Below are 20,901 nucleotides of genomic sequence, written 5' to 3' on the forward strand. Positions count from 1 at the left end.
TGAGTAGGATGTGTGTATCTATGAGTGATCCCTATCTCTGCCAGATTATCTTTAAGGTATTGCATTTATCAAAATTCAAGATGAATAGAGTTAGTCTTTTGTTAGCTGCTTTTCGAAACCCACTGATAATAAACGAGATAATTTTTCTGCGAGATAGTACATAATTTTATATATTAATTGTTTTGGATGGACAACTGTAGTTAAATAACTAATTCAGATCAATTTTTCTCAGTTACGATTGGCATCCCCCTCGCCCATTTTAAAAAGAAATAGTATATTTTTTCTTGAAGCAGATCTTACTTTTCTGCAATAAGCAACAATAAACATATTTGGAAGCCAGTTTTGAAAAGAAGCAGATGTAAAATGTCATCTATTTTTTCAAGTGCCTCTGATTGACCCCCGTAGGGAAAGACACTCTCTGTTCTGAGCCCTTATGGTTTTTGACATATTCCAGTCTGTCTTGACCAGGATGCCACCAGTACGAATGCCGCAAGTGACAATCCCATTGGTGTACTACTATTTAATGAACTCAAAACAAAACACATCTCATCAAGTCTTAAGTAAGACTGAAAGGACCTAACTAAACAAAGGAATTGATTTACCTACCCATAGAAGGTAAAAGTGAGTTCAAAATGAAACAATACAACACAGTAACATTGAAACAAAGGACAAAAACATAATCTATAAAACAAAACATCAAGAAAAACAGAATACATGAGAAATCCAAGCAGAGCTCTAGATCATCTCAGCATTTCCTTTGCTAAGTAGATTACAAAACTCTCCACTTTGCTCATTCAGTTTACAACGCCGACCCGGCGTTGGATCGATAAGATCAAGGCGACAGATGGACTCCGTACACATTAATTCGTACTTAGAACACTGCATTTGGAGTAAATTAATCTTTGGAGTACTTTTATTTGATGAGACATTTCATCTCTAGTGTGCAAGACCTAACTATAGCGGCCGGCATATTGCTATGCACATAGGCTGATGCCTGCCTTACCGCGTTATTAATTATCCTGTAAAACTCTGACAAGGCACTTTTTTCCTTTTTCACCTCAGGGAATTACCGTTTAGGTATTATTTCTGAGGATGAATGAGGTGTAATCTTGTACAGTCTCAGTTCGAGCATTCCTGAGATGTGTGGTTAATTGAAACCCAACACCGATATCCACGATCTAGTGTTACAATCCGTATAAGAATAACTGACTTTACTAGGATTTGTACGCTGAAACTCTCGACTTCCAAATTAGCTGAATTGGGAAGACGCGTTAACCACCAGACAAACTCTCTGACAAGGTATTGCATACTATGGTAAATATACGGAGCTATAATTAATGTTTTCGTAAAGAAATTACTATGCAACTGTTCCACCCATCCTATCAGTCTGTCTCTCTCGCACGCAATTGCACAGCTACACGCCACCCGCTGTACTATGCGTGACCAACGATTATAACCTACTGTGCATACCCAAACGATTATGTTCCACATCTAGAAGTATACTACACCGTATTTTACTGACTGACCTTAATCAATCACTTTCGCAGATCTCGTCTCGTTACGAGCATGATTACGATACGGCGGTAATTCGTCTCGTGTTTCACATTGACTTAGCTTGATCCCCCACCATAGAATCATGTAAATCCCCTCTACAGTTCAAAATCGTAGTAGGTCTGCATCATTCAGCTGGCTGATTTACGCACTGCCTGCTGTGCGGGTAGCGTGTGAGGTTAGTTAAGTTAAATACTTATAACTTTTCGTTTTTTATTTTAAGTAGTGTTGTGTTTCAAAAATTTTGTTTTTAAGTATGTGTTGTTCGATACGAAACGTTAATTTAAAATTTTAATCAAGATTAATTTCTTTGGTATATTATTGGAACGATTTTATATCTGAACGAATAAATTAAAGGTACGTAATGATTAGTTTAGGTAGTTTGTCATTTTATCTTATTTTATTAATTGACATATGATTGATTATGCATCGTCATTATCATTTTTTGAGCTTGTGAATTTTGTAAAAAGGATGAATTCTATAAGGAACTTTGATAATTATATTTCGTTCTATTATAGTTAACATTGACCGGGAAATGCTACTACATTAATTTCAATCCGTCGGTTACTGTAATTTCATTTGCTTTTACCAGGATTGGGATTTTTTTAGTCACTGTGTTAAGAAAAAAAAAATTTACTGCTATTGTAATATTTTTTCCCCTTACCCTTGTTTGTATCATGTTTAAATTGCATGAATTTTCATAGTTGTAACGGTAATTTAAGGGTCGTTATAATTTTAGAGAAGTTGTATTATAAAATTTATACTTTTATAAGGCAGTATAGGTTTTTATATGGTTTTCAGTTTTCTAATTAAAAGATTAATGTTAGCTGTAAAACAGTTGGTATATCATATAGCTGCCTATCAGCTGTGACAACAATTAACTACTTAGCGATATTTTGAAGTACTTGCATGTAGAATATATGTTAAAATTTTTGATTTTTTTTTCTAGATTACGAATTCAGTTAAACTTCTTTATATTCCTCAACTTAGTGTGTATTCTGTAATCCTTTTTTTAACTTCTTTACCTGAATTTCGCTATGTATATAAAATACATTGTTTTACTGCAGAAAGGAATATATTATTTACTGCATTCTTATTATAGTTATGATGCATGTAAAACACCTAGGTATAAGAGATACCAGTCAGTGCTTCTTTCTCTGAGAGGAAATTTACAATACTCTGTGATGAACATTTTGTATATTACTTGCATTTTGAATATCGCCTGTATTTCAGTGCACTTGATGCACTGATGTTCAATCACGTGTTATATAGCCATCAAAAGGCAACAGGACTATTTTGTGTCTTACTTTTCTTAGTAAGCCATTATTCTTGAAAATTGTTGTAATTTTTAGGAGTGACTTATGAATCGTGTCAAATTATCTACAATTATTAGTTATGGCACATTTTTAATTGTTAGAATTTTTCATATGTAATCCTGCATTTCTTGAATCATGATATCTTTTAAGAAAACTTAAAACTTGCAGTCATAAGTCATTTTATTTACTGGGACTTATTTGGATGAGTGCAACTTTTTTTCTTATGTCCATGAACAGTGATGTATGAGAAGTACTGCATTGTCCACTTTTTATTTCTTCCTTATTAGTTTAAATTGTTTTCCTTATTTCTTCTTATTAGTTTTGTTTGTAACATCAAAATGAGGTGAACTAATCTAAATAAGTATCTTTACCCAATGCATAAAAGTTTTGTGGTAAGAATATATTTTTTTTTAAATCCTGAGGACATTGAAAAATGGTACATGAAACTGCTTATCTAGACTTTCATTAAATATAAATTCTGCTATTTGAAAATAAAATAATTATATTTTTTCTGGTTACTATGGGGTGTCCAGAGTTTGGCCACCTTGTAGTGGCCAAAAAAAATTTTTTATATTTAAAAAAAAAATTTTCTTGAGTAATAGATTATTTTCAAACTTGCCAACAGGTAAAAACAACCATTTTCGTCACTTTTTCCATGAGCTGTAGCATTCTTATTTTACTTCATACAGAGGTCAAAAAGGGCTTTTTGGAAATAATGAAGATGGAACTTTCTTCATTTTAGTGGCCGCCAAATTGTAGATTTTGAAAATGTCTCATTTTTGGGGCCCAAAAACCACATGTGGGACAGGTGACAAAAATCTGAAATTTTTACAGCAGGAAGTACTTTTTATGTACTTTTTAAACTGTATAAAATAATGTATTTTGTTTCTCAAAGGGTTTGACGAGTAATGAAGCCAACAAAACCGCTAAAACACCATTCCTTCCAACCGTAAACACAGTATCTAAAAATAATTATATGTATTTTTTTCAGATTATAAAAATTACAAACAAACTCATTAGAATGAATAAATTGATAATTAATAAATAGTCAAATAAAGAATGAGAAATAATAATTACAAAATGATAAACAATTCAAATACATTAACAAGTTGTACAATTCACTTTTACCTTATTTTACTCTTGCTAATGGAAGTTGTGAATAAATCTTGCACTCTTTGATAACAAACTTTACTAATATAACTTATTGCTGCCGCCAGTTTTTTATTGAGTAGAACTTGTAAGTCCTCATTCATCTTTGGTGTAATTTGTGTCCTCTTCCAGTAGTTTATAGAGAAAGCTCTGAAGGCATGAGAATTTTAAAAATATTTTCCAGTTGAACCAAAGTTTGATTATTTCTCAACAATTTCTTGAATGAAGTACCAAGACTCTGGAAAGTGTATTTGATACTCCTCTTTATTTTCATGTGTCAATGACTTTGCCTAACCACCACTTGCCATTGTATATGCAGCAGACATAATTTTTACATTTTGGCTTTGGCAAACTAATTAAGCAATCAGAAACACTGCTTTCCTTGTGTACGGATGCTAAAGTAAATGTTTCTGATTCAGAGGTTGCCCCGACTTTCAGAATACATTTCTGACTTGTTGGAACGTAACTGTGAAAAGTTGTTGTTTCTGGGACTGTTGTGATTATCTGATAATGAGAACTGAGGTATTCTTCCTCAGTAAAGTTCCTTGAACATCTTTATTAGAGCAGAAAATAAATGTTATATTTTTAATATTTTCTTTGCAGTAATTGTTCATTTCAGAAGGTGTAACAATTTGATTGCTGACTCCCCTTTGAAGGCTTGCTTTAGTCAGTCTTTTTACAGTTCCACCAATACCATCACGTGGTCCTTTTCTATGGTACAAGGCAAAAAAATTCCATTCAGCTGCGATTTCAAAATCTTGATGGTAGCACCAATTTATGAATTTTTTTCTTTTATCATGGGTTGAGGAGCCATCAGAAAAATAAAAAAATTGTTTAACTTCTGGTAACAGTGTTTTTACTTAATAACTTGCTTTTGGAAGCAGAAGAACTATGTAGTATTGTGGTTCAAGTACTCGCTAATCACACAGTAGCTTTGGCTTTGTAATTTTCCTTCTTTTTAAAATATATGAGAAATGGATGTACTGTGGCATTATGTTTTTGACCAGTGATATGACGATTTCATCCTGTATCACAAAAGGAACATTTTGAGACAAGTCTTCCATTACAATACATTCACCCTCCAACAACTTTCCCTTTTTAATGTTGAGGAAATTAGCTTGTTTCTTTGCGATAAAATTATGCCTTTTTAGATTATTTAAATTTTCAGTAAGTTTATCAAGTACTCTTGAAATGGAAGAATTTGAATAGTTAGTTCACAATGGTCAATAGAAACCCACTGTTTTATGATAATTTCAGAATCAAAATCTCTTGCAGTAATTTGAGCACTTCATTAGTGCCTGGATATTTTTCACACTGTGACAGCATGCATGTTTCATTTTCTGTATACCGTGGTTGAAAGGAGAATTTTGTAATCAGATTTCATTTTTGGGGCAGGCGCTGTGAGTTTCACATTTTGGCAGGTGACACACACACGCAGGCAGACAGACAGACAGACAGAGTGAGTACGTGACCCACCAGCCAGAACACAAAATTTAGATTTTAAATCAGCTAATTTTGAAAAACAAATTTTTAAATTATGTTTTACTGTAAGTCTGTGTACAGTTCTTTTAAGTTACATAAGTTAAGCTATTTTTTAATATTATTTTCTTCCTGTCAGCTTGTCTTACAGAGACACAATCCTTCTTGTCTGCCATCATGCTAATAAAAATCTTGGACACCTTTAATAGCATTTCATCAATTACACGATTGGGTTTCATTTTGCCAATTTGTGGCAAAATTCCACTTGTTTTAAGTAATTTTTTGGTTTGATGGGCTAAATACTGATTAACACTACTCTTTTTGAATGCTCTTTAAACTTGCTTGGTAATAAAGTAATAAACTTAAAATATTAATTTTTTCATGGGTTGATGTAACTGTTTTCATTTTATGCTTTATTTTAATGATTGATTCTTCATATTCCCTATCTAAATCAGCATAATTTTGTGGTACTAAACTGGTTTCATATATAGCAATGTTTAAATCAAAGAAATCGTTTAATTTACTGGTAACTGACTGCTAGTTTTGTAACTTTATTTTTTTAAATTGGTTCCTTTGCACTGCTCGATAACTTTTGAACCTTAGTGGAGGAATTGCAGTGCTGAACAAGTTTTATTTACCAACTCAACTATAACACATTAAGGCTCAAATACATCTTGACATTCTGGTTTGCTTTTTGTATCATCTTGTGGTTTTTGTATTTTGCTTAAGCATTTTGTACACAGGGCTCTGCCTGGAAGTAATTTTAAATTTGGATTGCTTGTTGAAAGTTTCAAAGATATTCCTCAAAGAGGTTAAGAAAGGGATTTCTTAACCACTTTAGTGTGTAGCTAAATGGGTCAAGTGTAACTTTTCCCATTAATATGAAAATATTTATATAAATATTTGGTTTTATTAAAATTACAGTTATATTTTGTTTCAGTACATTCACTTCTTAAAGATATCAATGTTATTTGCTATTCAGTAAACTCCAAAATATCGTGCAATACTGAATGAGTGTCAATATCGTGAGTGTGAATGCCAATTGAACACTTCATAATCTGTTTTTATAAAATGCAAGGGTTCTTACAATAGCAATACATTTAGTATAAATTATAGAACCACTTATTGAATTAGTGGTTCATTTTGTTTTACCCCAGTTTCTTAAAGCTAAAATAAAAATTTCTCTTATTAATAAAATTAAAAATAAATAATATCGCATAAAAGACTACTAATAAAATTACTTTATAAACAAGTGTACATTACATAACCACGGTATTAACACTAGCAACAATACAACATATCACATTGAAATCAAAACACTATCTGAGCCTTCTACAATGTTTGCGTTCAGGATTTCACAAACATTCATGTTCATGCATGTCTATTCACTTCCATGTTTAAACATGGGTTTGTGTGTATGAGTCATAATTTAAGTAACAAACTATCTAGAATATAAGCTTTCTCATTATAGACATATCAAAATATTTTGTATAGTATTATTATCTGAAAAAATACATGCTGTGAATTTTTTGGATAGATTATTCACAGTTAGAAGGAATGGTGTTTTTAGCAGTTTTGTTGGATTACTCGTCAATCCCTTTGACTCACACAATGTATTTTCTATACGGTTTTAAAGTAAATAAAAAGTACTGCTATAAAAATTTCAGATTTTTGCCACGTGTGACAAAAATGAGACATTTTCAAAATCTACGGGTTGGCGGCCATTTTTTTTTTAATGAAGGACACTCGGTAACAGTTTTTTTTTTTATATAACATTTTTTTTTATAAGTACTACTAGTACCTAAGAGTTAAAATGTAAAATATAGGCCTGTTACCCTAAGCCCTTCATTATTTATTTTTGACCCAAAATTTGAAAAAATAATTTGTAAACGTAACTTTAGTAAACATTACAAGATTTGGTTATGTAACAAAATGTGCACACTAAGATGAAGTTCCATCTTTAGTCTGTCCAAAAAGCCCTTTTTGACCTCTGTATGATATAAAATAAGAATGCTACAGCTCATGGAAAAAGTGATGAAAATGGTTGTTTTTACTTGTTGGCAAGTTAGATAATAGTCTATTGCTCAAGATAAAATTTTTTTTTTAAATATAAAAAATAGTTTTTTGCCACAACAAGGTGGGTAGTTATCATATACCAAACATCATCAAAATCAAAAATAGTGATGCAATAAAATTTAAAAAAATTTTTTGAATTAAAATGGAACATCCCCATCGTTTTTGAATAACATTCAAAATTTTATATTTTTAACAAGCATTAATTCTTCAGTTTTAATCATTGTAAATGTTAATGTTTTTTGTCAGCTGTTAATGGTTGTATTATTGATTAAATAGCTCTTAATGAAGTATTTTACATGTATCTAATCATTACTTTTATCTTTGAAGTAAAGTGTTGTTAGCGATAACAAACTTCCTCTCATAGAAATATAATAAAATGCTTATTTATGTTTTTTTGTATGATTGTTTGATATAGGCTTCATTTTGTTACGAAGTGAATATATCCTAATCTGTAGAAATAATATATATATTTTCAAATATCATACTATTTATAATATTGTTAAATTTTCATGTACTGAACTGCTTAAAAATATGTATATATTTTTTTATATATATTTGCAATTTCAATTTAAACATTTTTAAGTAATTGTGAACCTTAACGCCTTCAACCCTAATCTTTTTCAAACTGAATTATGTTGAAAAATATGTTATATAATTAATAAAAATACAAGTTTCAAAAGTTGGAAGAGTGAAATTACCTTAGTATTCTTCCTCAGAATCTGTAATGGCAGTAGCGTTGTTATCAGCTGTTTTGGGTAACTCCATCATTCAGTCAGTATACAATGAAGCAAGACTGGACCAAAAATAATGAACTCGGGTCTTGTAGTCTCTGTATTTTCTTTTGAAATAGAACTCTGCGATATGCCCTTGCCAGTGGTGCTTACAATTTCCGTACCGAACCGAAGTGAACGCACTTCTCTCTATGTACGCTCGATTGCCTGTGTATGAGCTCCCGTGTTCAGTTGTATGAAGTTATATTTGTGGTATAGCGGTATATGTTGGTAGCCCTCATGTTGCAAACAATTATATGACTTCCAGCAATCGCTAACAATTATTGTACCGGGAAGAATATACTTTTGTATGATTGGCAATAAGGTGGTATTTTTTTCTGTTTTGTACTAGTTCGATTGTCCATCATATTCCAATATAAGTTTTATTTACGTTGAGGATGTTCAGACTCACAATTACCCATTTTTATTTTTAAAACATGAAAATATTTTTTGAAGTAAATCTAGGAAGTATATAAAATAATGCATTTTTTAAACTTTTGTTTTATTAGTTAAGTGTTTACATCAATAAATGATACACCTCTGGTAAAGTAATATAATGACCAAATACTTTAAAGTTTAATTTAGAAGAAATAATATTTATATTCAGAAACAAATGTGGGTTAAGCAAATAAAAAATTTTAATTTTTTTTTTATTGACAATGATTAACCATTTTTTAAATCCTCTCTAGAACATAATTATTCAAATTTTCAGTTGAATGATTGTTGGTTAAATTGCTGTTATTTATTTTAGATTTAGCGACAGTATATGTTTATAACATGTTTAAAATTGATTCATTAATGCCAAAAGTAATAAAAAAATAAACAATGAGAAATAACAATAATGAGGAACTGATGGGTGCACAATAATGATGATGTTCTCATTTAATAATTATTTATAAATTAATTGCTAAATTAAGCATTTAAAAACACCTAAATTTATCGTCTATTTAAAAATTTTATCAAGGAAATTATTTCACGTCTGCAGTTTTTCTCTTAAATTGATTCAAATCTGTAGACCTAATATTATATAAAGGTTGAAAAATCAAGCTCCAAAGATAGAAGAAACATTTACTGTTTGGCAAATATAATAAACAATTAATGCAAGTAATACAATTGTTGATAGGTGGATACTCTATTTTTATATAAAAAGTAATAAATCACCTTTAATTGAACAAAAAATTAAAATATCGTTTTGTCCTTTGCTTAAATGAATCAGATTTACTGTTCTGTTAATATTATAATTATTACTGATAGATTTAAAAAGAATTGCTAATTGGATTTTTTATCAGAAGATTTTTAAATTTATTTTAGAATCTTATTATTTCTACTTGGAAATAATAATGTGGAAATAATAGTGTTAGCACTAGTATTATTTAATTCTATAAAGATACTTTCCAGTAAGCATAATGAAGATAAAAAAATTACATTTACATGGAACGAAAGGAGAGCCTGCCTACCAGGATGCATTCCAGAGAGTTAAAGTGGTAACTTGCAAAAGAAGATTAGAAAAAACTACGAGTAAACAGAATTGTGCCTCAAATCCAGTGTTAGTGAGAGGTTAGGTGGAAGTTATTAATGAAAAAGTTTTAATCTTTCTTATATTTCTGGGTGTTCGGTATACTTCCTAAATTTCCACTTGATAGAAAATGAGTTGTGCATATTCACTGTTTGTAATACCATGTCTAATTGATCTCATCGTTCTTCATTGGGTGGTCATCTGTGAAACAGTACCCTTCCTTTCATTTTATTTATTTGTAGCTGCTGCATTGATATTACCATAGTCAAATTTATTATAGTACTATACCTATTTGCACTGCATGTGAAAAATTCAAATAAACACAGTACATGAGAGAACCAGAAATGCAATATAACAGAAGAAAACAACTGACTAGTGGTATCAGCCAAAGTGAATTTTTAATTTTCTGTTTAATTTTATTCAAAGTTAATTTTCCAATATTTGGGTGAATATTGTAAAGTCTTGTGGCCCATAAATTGATACTAGCAGAATTTGTAGTTTGGTAGAAGTGAATATGGATTTTACTCTTAAGTAGATGCTTATTTTTGTGAATTAATGATATTAATGTAAAATTTGAATGCAAAATAGCAAAGAATTTCAAGTCGTATGAATTTATTTTAACAATCACAATCATATTTGAGAGATATCACTTGGACTACGTTTTAAGTCTTAAATACACATTTTTCATCGGGAGTGTAACTCCAGGAGAATTATTGTGTTCTGTTTTAGGTATGGAGAATTGAATTTTGTTCCATCAACTGTTTACTTAAAATAAAAAAAGGGTTTTATCTAAGGGAAAAATAGTTCTCAAGAAATAGGTTTAAAAACAAATTGTTTACTTTAGAACTAGAAAATATTCTTAAACAACTATTAATCATAAATTACTTATAATGCCTTAAGAGAAGAAATGTTGACATTAAGAAAAACTTTACATGCAGATACAATGTTGCTTTAAATGAAGAACCTAAACAAAACCTGTCATATGATTGATTATTCTGATAATCTTAGGAAGGCCATCTGAAATAATTTAAATAAAAGAGAATGAAGGAAAAGTTACCATCTTATAACTGATGATTGACTGACGTATACAGAGTGAGCAACATAAAACCGAACCCATAACGTAACCGCTGCAGAATCGGTAGGTTATTTTGGAATGAAATTTTATGAATGATACGGATAAATTAAATAAGAAAAACATAAAGCATAATTTACATGTTGCATTTATTTACGTTGTTAGAAAATATGTTTATAATGGCCTATAAATGCAAAGGCATCGATGCACTTTTGTGCTCGAATGATCATATTGAGAGTCGTTTGACGCAAAACGTTGTCAATTGCGTTGATTTCTCTTTGAATGTTCACCTTCAGTTCATGTTCTGCGAATTAACATGGCCGTTTGAATGAAACCATGCCTTGTCTGACATAAAATACGACTTTGAGTTCTATCTGTCCACCAATAATGTTTTCGAGAAGTCAGTTGCAATAATCAAGTCATTTCGGTTTGTCTTATCTCCTTCAGTTGTTGGACAGTTGTAACACGGTATGATTTTAATTTTAATTCATAAGAATTTTAAAAAATGTGTATTTAACACCAGATTGTTGGGATAACTTGCATAGTGAATATTTTGGACTGGCAGTAATTCTCCTTTTAATATCTGTAATGGTCTGTGGAGGCTTTATGGAAGGTTGCCTATTTCGTTATGCATTTGAAACTGAACCTGTTGCACGCCATTTTTTTTGACTAAATCATGTATGCTACTGTTTGCTAGGATACAGACATTTGGAAATTTTTCTAAGAATACTTGACTTGATTCTTCAAACGATCCAGAACGAATATAGGCATCAACTATAGCCATCCTCTCCTGGATTGAATAAGGCATTTTACAAAACACAACTGTCTTTCTTTCTCTGTTTAGCCTCCGAAACCACCATCAGGACTACTTCAGAGGATAAATAAGGATGATATGTATGATTATAAATGAAGTGTGTAGTCTTCTACAGTCTCAGGTCGACCATTTCTGAGATGTGTGGAAAATTGAAACCCAACCACCAAAGAACACCGGTATCCACGATCTAGTATTCAAATCCGTATAAAAGTAACTGCCTTTACTAGGATTTGAATGTTAGAACTTTCGACTTCGAAATCAGCTGATTTGCGAAGACGTGTTCACTACTAGACCAACCCAGTGGGTTCTTTTTTTTTAACCTCCGGGACCACCGTTAGGTATTACTTCAGAGGCTGAGATGAATGACAATTTCTGTAGCGTGTGAAAATACCATGCCTGACCGGGATTCAAACGCGGATGAAAGGCCGATACGCTACCATTCGCACCACGGAGGTCGGCGCGAGTTGTAAACCCACGTGGGTTTACAAAAACACACTCACAATACTGCACTGCAACAAAATGTATACAGCACTGACACGTAACCACCTGACAAACAGCAGCAACAATAAGTTGTAACATATACATCCACTAGTTGTGTGAGAGTCTTTCATAAATAGTGTTGGGTAGTGGTTTCATTATGGCTTTGTTTTTATGGTGTTCACCTGTACATATATATATTTTAAATCATTCAATAATTATTTTAATAAATATTAATATTTTCAGTAGTATAAATAAAATGCTACCTTTTGATTCTGAGTATCCAATAGACTTCTAAGTAAATACATTGAATGAGAAGTTTTTTATTTAGATCAAATGAGCTGGTAAGTTGCCTTTTTTATAAAAAATTGCAAATTCTGTGAATTCCGTGATATGTGTGATGTTATTAAATATGCTTTTCTTTAACTAGCTTTGTTGTTTCCCATTAATGAATAGGTTCCATTTATGCTTATTCCCCAAAAGTAGCAACTGTATTTCTGTTTTGTAGCCAGATTCTATATCATACTAGATTGTATGAATACTAGATGATCGATCTGGTGTTCTTTGGTGGTTGGGTTTCAATTAACCACACACCTCAGGAATGGTATGCGGTTAATTCTTTCTTTCTTTATCTGTTTAGTGTCCGAACCACCATAAGGTATTACTTCAGAAGGTGAATGAGGATGATATGTATGAATATAAATGAAGTGTAGTCTTATTGTACAGTCTCATTTACATACCATCCTCATTCATTCTCTTTACGGTGGTTGTGGAGGCTAAACAAAAAAGAAAGAAGGTTCTGTATTATTAGGTCTACTGAGAGTTCTGATTTTGTACGTACTATATAAAACTGTTAATGTATGTAAAATCATTCAACATAAAATTTTTAATTTTATCACTTGTAAATTGTATTATATTCAACACAATATAGTTTATGGGTATTTGCATTTTAAAAAAATTACTGGCTCTTATTAAAATTAAAAAAAAAAAATTTTTTAAATTGTGACGGAGCTTATTTTAACTTATAAAGCATGATGTTTTAAGAATAGTAGAATAACTTATGTTATCTTAAGCTTTAGCGGTTTTACATTCTAATGTTTTGAAATAGATCTCTTCTGTAATCTATTTCACAGAAATAGATTTTTCTGTTAAAAAATAACATTTTTTAACAAAATTCTTTACCCTTCACCTCAGTAAATGAGCACATTAAAAGTTATAAGCAATAAACTGTTGTTACATTTTCATTTTTTCTTTTACCCCTAAAAAACATCTTATTTCTATATTTAATGGAACTAATTTTTTCCTTAGTTTTGAAGATGTGCTAGGTCAAATTTGATGACTTCTTTTATAGCACGTTAAGAGAAAACACTTTTATTAATTAAAGGAATAGTTTATTTTCTGAATCTGCAAGAATTTACATTATTTGCCTAACAGTAAATCATTTTGTTTATTAGAAATAATAAAAAAGTTGAACTTTTTGAAGAGATATGATTTAATGATCTAAGTATAACTTGTCATCATCATGATGATCCCTCTACCACACGAAGTTAGTTATACCAAAACATTATATTTATATAATTTAGTTGAGTTTGTTTCATAAGTTTATAGTTTTTTATGTATATATATGCAAATAACAGTCAGCATTAATATAGCTGTCAAAGTTAACAGTAAAATAGCAGAATAAAAATAAAATCTCTGTGGGGGAGCGATAGAGACTTTCATCCATATATTCAAATCCTAGCCAAGCACTGCAGTTTTTAATCCTCTGCTTTATAATTTTCAATTGTTTTAAAATAAATTCTTTTTTTTGACTGCTGACTATTTTTTGATTAATTTAAATTTATTATTTTATAATGTATTTATTAATGAATGGTTAGTGATATTTATGTATTCCATAGATCATGAAATTACATATGCACATATTGTAACAGAGCTACATGGGAGATAAAGGGATAATGCCGTAATACTAAAGAACATAATCATTTAATGAAATTGGCTGGGAAGGTTACATTTTTCATTGCTACTGCATAATAGCAGATTGCTATGTTAAGTAATTTTTTTTGTTGGTTATGATTTTGTCTACACCTGATGGAAATTAATATATAAAATCATGATTCACAAATCATACGACCAACTTGTGTTGTATTCTACAAATTTTAAAACTAATGACAATATAAAAACTTGCAACTTTGTTTGAATTTGGTTCCTTTTACAAGACATGATTCATCTGATATTCATTATTTTTTATTCAACTTGTCCAAGTTGAGGTTAATATGTTAGGGTGGTATGCCTATGCATGATTTTCTTGAAGCAGGTATATTTTTTTTTTGGAGGAGGGGAAACCTTTTATAGGCACCATGTGGTATCTTACCCATAATAGTGTGGAGCTCTCCCTTGCAGGCCTACCCACTAAAACCTCTCCTCCTCTACAACTAGGATGCCAGGCCCACCTTACAGTATTATCACAGCACCCCATGTGTCTTGCCTTCATTCACATGTCCATTGCTGGCCCCATGCCTCAAACTTGTCAGTATCCTGTGTTTTTTATTCTTGAAGGGATCAGTGATTTTTCTCAGTGACACTGTACGATAATTTGAAGAAAATGAAATGGTCAGTGAAAAACACAATTTTCTCAGAATAAACTAAACTTTCTTAAAAAGTAATATAGTGTTAAGCGCTTAAAAGAGTTGATTGTAAACATAATTTACTCTAAGGTTCCATAATAATATGATTTTTAAAAAGTACTTAAAATTGTATCATACGTTGTAAATATTTATGGAAGTGTTAACAAAAATAATTAAAATTAATTTTAAGCACATTTAATAAAACAGATAGATAAGCTAATTAATATTTGTATATAATTTAAAATAAATTGAGTTTTAACAATTAAAATTAATTTTAAGCATATTTAATAAAACAAATAGATAAGCTAATTAATATTTGTATATAATTTAAACTAAATTGAGTTTTAATAACGAAAAATGTTTTTTTTAAGTTGTTTAAAAATTGAATTAAGTTGTATTTAAATTGAAATTTAAATAGTTAAAGAAAAAATAAAAGATCGAAGATAATTTAACAAACATGATTTGAATATTGAAATTTAACTTAACATTAAATTTAACTATTCAAATTTTAAGTTTAAAAAAACATTTTACATTTTAAGTAAAACTTAGAATATGACTGCTTTTAACTGTGCCGTGAATTAACATTGGGGCACAGCATATTTTTTTTATTAACATTGTTAATAAAAAAAAGAAAAAAAAAATATAAACTCAAATATATAATGTAATATTTAAGTCAGTCCCCTCTATTTACTTTTAGACTGGAGAATCCTTTTATCAGAAAGTATATATTTTCTTTTTCCTAATCAAAAAAATAAAAATAGTTATTTAATTTTGTAAAGATTGACTATGTCTGGTTTTTTGTAGTTGGTTTTTTTTGTTAATTTTTATTTACTACTTGTTTTCTGTACATGTTAAAAGGTTTGAAAGCATTTTAATGCTGTATGCTATATTTAACTTTTATAGAATTTATGCTATATTTTAACTTTTATTGAAATTGTTCATATTTCTTTAAAATTTAGTTACATATATATTATAAATTAATGTATCATAGTTTTATTTAAATGTATTAAAAAAAGAACAATAATATTGCTGTTAAAACATATGTTCAGTTTTTCAAATAATATTTCTGTAGAGAATGGTGTAATTAAAGATAAACAAATGATGATGTAATTAATGATATAAAGAATAATGAATATGTAAAATAAACTATTAGAAAATCGTGCAAAATTTGCTGTGTTTTAAAAGTTTGAATCTCTGAACATAAAATGGACTTATTCTTTAATTTATATAAATAAAAAAAGTTAAATGATACTAAAGTAGTACTCAATTTAAACATAAAATTCAAGGTATGTTGTGCGTAATTTTTTTGTTTTAAATAACTTTGTTTAAGGTAATTTAATATATCTGATTAAGGTGAGGAATTATAGAGTTAATGTTGTGGTCTACAAGAAGCACATTAAACATTGCTTTGGCTGTTGACGTTTAACCTTTTTTACTCTAGGCTTTGGTCCTACTTTCAGAAATGTTCCACTTGTTCTGAATCATCAGATTATAAAAATGTAGTTTAATATAGACTGAATTGTTAAATATTTTCTTCTATTGTAAATTAATATATTTGATGTTTACTGAAAGTTTACATGCGTAGTAGATTATTAAATCAAAAGGTTCAATTTTCAGCATCCCTTCAATCAACTGTAGTATAAAACTTAGGCATCATTGGTAAGATGTGTTACATCTAGAGTTTGCCTTCTATTAAATACCATGAAGGTTGTAGAGGACATAAATCATTCCTAAAAAAAAGTTTATTATCAAGAATAACAAGCATCCTACATCATGATTATTAAGGAATGTGAGGAGTGAAGGTGGTCTACTATTGCGTTCTCTATCGGACCAAATATACATGTTGCATATCAGCACGCCAAGCTTGCTGAAATACGGGTTATTCTGTTTACTACAAGGACTGATTTTATAATAATCATCGTTACTTGCAGAGAAAACAATCAATGTATATGGTATGTAATTGAAGATGCAAAATGCAGTTTGTTATTTATTACTTGATAAATGTAACAAACATTTGCGTTTATTTCATTATTTTTTTGCAAAGCTAATGCATTATTAAAGATAAGTAATGTAAGATCTTCCTTTACAAAATAATTAAAGGTATCTATACTTTTCGTTTTACATAAATTAAATTGCTTCATTTTCATTTGTACATTTTGAATGTTCATTTTAAAATGACAATGTATAAAAAAAAATTATATTTAAAAATGCATACATCTTTGTATGGTAGTGAAATTTGGTCAATAGAAAAAATTAAGAAGAATAAAGCCATTTCAAATTTAATTCTATATGAGAATGTTGAAAATGATTCATATTAATGGGTAAAGTTAGAGATTTTGAGACGATATGGTGAATATAGAACGTTTATATTGTGTATATGTGACTGCTGTCATAACAATTGTTGGTGACCTGACACAAGAAAAGTATTTCCAAAAGTGGTAGAGCCATTCAAAGAATAATAAGCACCTCACACCAACATAATAGGGGAAAATGTGGAGTGAAATAATTTCTTTTTGGTCTACTTTAGAAAGTCAGATATCCTGTTGCATGTATAATTCATCCTTGCAACATCGTCACTCTGATCGTTGTTTGAACCGGCTATGTTATGAAATCATTTATCTTAGAAAAGCAATTATGATCGGTGCTATTTAAAACCTGATGTGATTTACATGCATCATGACTATTAGCGACGGGTCAGATAGTGTAAAGCATTAAATTAATGTGCATTAAATAATGCACAGTATATATGCATATTTAGTATACGTGTTTTAAATTAATGCGGTAAACAGTGAATTATATACACTGTCTGTAATCAGTAGGGAAATTTCATACTATAATGTTACATAAGAAAGAATTCACAATTTTTATCCTATTAATTTGTTTAATTTGATTTTAGAAGGAACTGTTTGGACTAAAAACTATGAGACCCAAAGTATATTCATAAGAAAAAAAAAATATTGAAAATTTGTGGTGTGTAATATGTTGTGATCAAAGTTAATAGAAAGAAATTTGTTAAAAGGCCTGCAGAATAAAATAATTTTAATGACATGTTATTAAAAAGAAAAATCTTTAATCGCGTTTAAATTTACAAAATCTGGAATAAAATTAAATAATGAAACGAGTGGAGGCTCTTCATAATTTTATATAATAAATTGTAGTAAATAATAATTTTTACAACGTGCAATAACATCATCTTTCATAGAAATGTAATTTCTATGAAATTAATTATATTTCTTTTAAAATTAATTAAAATTAATTTTAAAATTAATTATATTTCTTCTGAAATATAATTTAGTCGATTAATTAGGTTAAAGTGCGCGTCATTCTAACTGTCTTTTATTTTCATTAACCTTGCTCAATAACACAAGTTTCTTTCTAAAATAACCTGAGGTGTTCACAAGTGTGCCAAATTTAGAAACTCGGGGGACATGGATACAAGCCAGACAGTTGAATGCAACACAATGATTTAATAATGTTTAATAAGGTTTTAATTGATATATTTAAGTATTTTCTATTACATTCAGCTAATCGTAAACGCGTTGATTATATAAGTGTTTATACTTGATGAAGATTTATATTGTTATTTGATAATTATTTCTTAGCATGAGGTCGGTAACCTATGACAGTGACACTGGCCTTCTTTAGTGATTTTTTTTTTGCATTCAAATGTTCATTATATTAACAACTGGGTCAGATTTGTTGCTACATCATTAAAATTGTTTCATATTATTTATTATATGATTAACGTCCGATAATAATGTTAAACTGCATATTTCTTTAATTAATTTTTCGAAATAAATTAATTTATGATTGTAACAGTGTATTTGAGTAAAAAATAATTGAATAGCTAAAATTGTGAAAAATATTCGTAGCGTAAGTTCTCGTTCTAATAAAATAAAGGTGATCGTTAATTATGTAGCGCATTTTAGGTATTAATAAAAAAATAATAAAGCAGTGCACTTACATGCATGGTTTATTGTTGAACAGGACATTTCAAACAGCTTTGTTTACAACACTTTAAACAAGTTCCTTTTGTGGCTCGTAAAATGTCTCGACTATATTCAATTTCACGCCACACTTTACGAAAGATGTCTGGAGCTATTCCGTTAATTACACTTTAGGTTCTTCTTTTTACTTGATTGATTTTGACAACCTTCGTTGCGTACATCCTGTCTTTGATAAACACCCCTAACAAAGAAATCGAGTGGCGTAACGTCAGGGGATTGAGGTGGCCGAGGAAGTGGCCCGTAACGGGCAATCCATCGAGGAAATTTTTTAAGTAGTCCCTAACACCTCGGAAAGATAAAGAGATACGTTCAATCGAATTCACTAAGAAATGACAAAGACAAAAGCAAGCAATACAAATCGGATCTACAGTCTGATATAAATCAATACAAATCAGATCGAAATAGTTTTCTTCCTTTAAAATGAATGACTTTTTTATATTTTTATCGGTTACTTCACCTTGCGTTGGGGCTGCTTTTAATGTGAACACAGTCCCGAGGAAGAATTAGGGGAAATTATTCACCCCTGTCCTTTCTCCGCCATTTTCGAACGGATGATCATAACCAACATCGTGAACAGCGCGTGCCAATAACGTACGGTAGTGGCTGCAAGAATCTATCGCACACGAACTCCGTGTGTTCTACGGTATCCTCCTCGAAGCATTAGTCACATTCCGCAGAGGGTCTCAGGCCGCAGATATGCTTTTAAACAACCGTAAGCGGTAAGGAACTGGGTCACCTCACCCCCCAGTTCTCAGTCTTTGCGGTCAAGCCATTTCTGGAGGTCTGGAAACAGTCTGTAGATCCATCTGCCCTTCGTCGACTGGTCCCATCTCTCCTGCCACCTGCGGACAAGCTATGCCTCCGCATCCGCTTACTCGCCCCCCTCGGCCTCTTCCCTCTTCCGAGGATGACCTTTAAATCAGAAAGCCACCCGTGCGGAATGAAATTAGTATTTTCCACCACCTGTGAAAAAGCTATACAAGAGATAAATATTAAAAATTAAAAAACAAGACTGCTAAAAAAAAATTGCTGACAAACATTGCTCAGCGTGCGGGTGACAATTTTGTATATAGTATATATATTTTTAATTTATTTAAACGTGACAATTTTGTATATAGTTAATTTTGTTTTCTAATTTTATAAATTTATTTAAACATGTATATATATGCCTATAAAACTCCCGATAAAGTAGGGATTCCAACGCGGGTTCATACATCTAAATTTGTTCTACCGTTGAGCTGGTTGGCTTGTTGGACGGTAGTACAACTTAGGTACATATTAAAATACTAAATACATTACACTTCTTTTTGAGCATTCGTGTAAAAATAACCTCGCATTAATTATTTAACCGTTAATTGTGTGTGAATATATCTGTTTCTTTCATCAAAATTCATGTATTATAAGCAAAGAAAACTATAAATGAATTAAAATAATACAAATTTCGATATTAATTTCAATGTCAGATTGATGATAGATTTTATTATTTATATATATAAATAAAATGAAATTCAACCTTACCAACAATTCGTTCGCGTTCTCTTTTCAAGCACTTTCGGTCATTCGACCATCCTCAGGAAAAATTATTCTTCAATTTGAGATCATTAAAGTATGTAGAATGTAAATATATAAAATGTTAGTCATAACAACCGGTAGTGATAATACAAAGTTAAGTCATGTCTGTTATGTAAGAAGGTCGTAGTTGACTTTAACATTTTATAAATTTACATTTTGCAATTCTAATGATATCAAATTGAAGAATAACTTTTCCTGAGGATGGTCGAATGACGGAAAGTGCTTGAAAAGGAACGCGGACAGATTGTTGGTAAGGTTGAATTTCATTTTATTTATATATAAATAATTTTATACACAAACTGTGCCATACTTAAAAAACTTTTAAATTTTATTGTTAATTTTTCTCTCAATTTATTCTTTGTACTCTAAAGAATAATTTAAAACAAATATTAAAAAAATAAAGATCAAGAAAGGAAACAATTCTATAATATTACTTGTGTGTGTGTGCGCGCGTGTGTATATATATATATACTCATAT

At 30.1% G+C, this 20,901-nt stretch overlaps 1 protein-coding gene across 3 annotated transcripts in view; it reads left to right on the forward strand.

Moving 5' to 3' along the window:
- The first annotated feature begins 1,679 nt into the window (after positions 1–1,679).
- The window catches only part of Gpo1 (glycerophosphate oxidase 1), a 114,519-nt gene continuing 95,297 nt past the window's right edge, over positions 1,680–20,901 (forward strand). For 2 of the 3 annotated variants that reach the window (XM_075356666.1, XM_075356667.1), the window contains exon 1: positions 1,683–1,908. The gene's annotated coding sequence lies outside the window, so the exon portion shown is untranslated. Of the gene's footprint in view, positions 1,909–20,901 lie in introns of all 3 variants that reach the window. The other variant, XM_075356668.1, reaches the window with a different exon arrangement.

This window comes from Lycorma delicatula, chromosome 2, assembly GCF_047948215.1.
Source record: "Lycorma delicatula isolate Av1 chromosome 2, ASM4794821v1, whole genome shotgun sequence".
Lineage (NCBI taxonomy): Eukaryota > Metazoa > Arthropoda > Insecta > Hemiptera > Fulgoridae > Lycorma > Lycorma delicatula.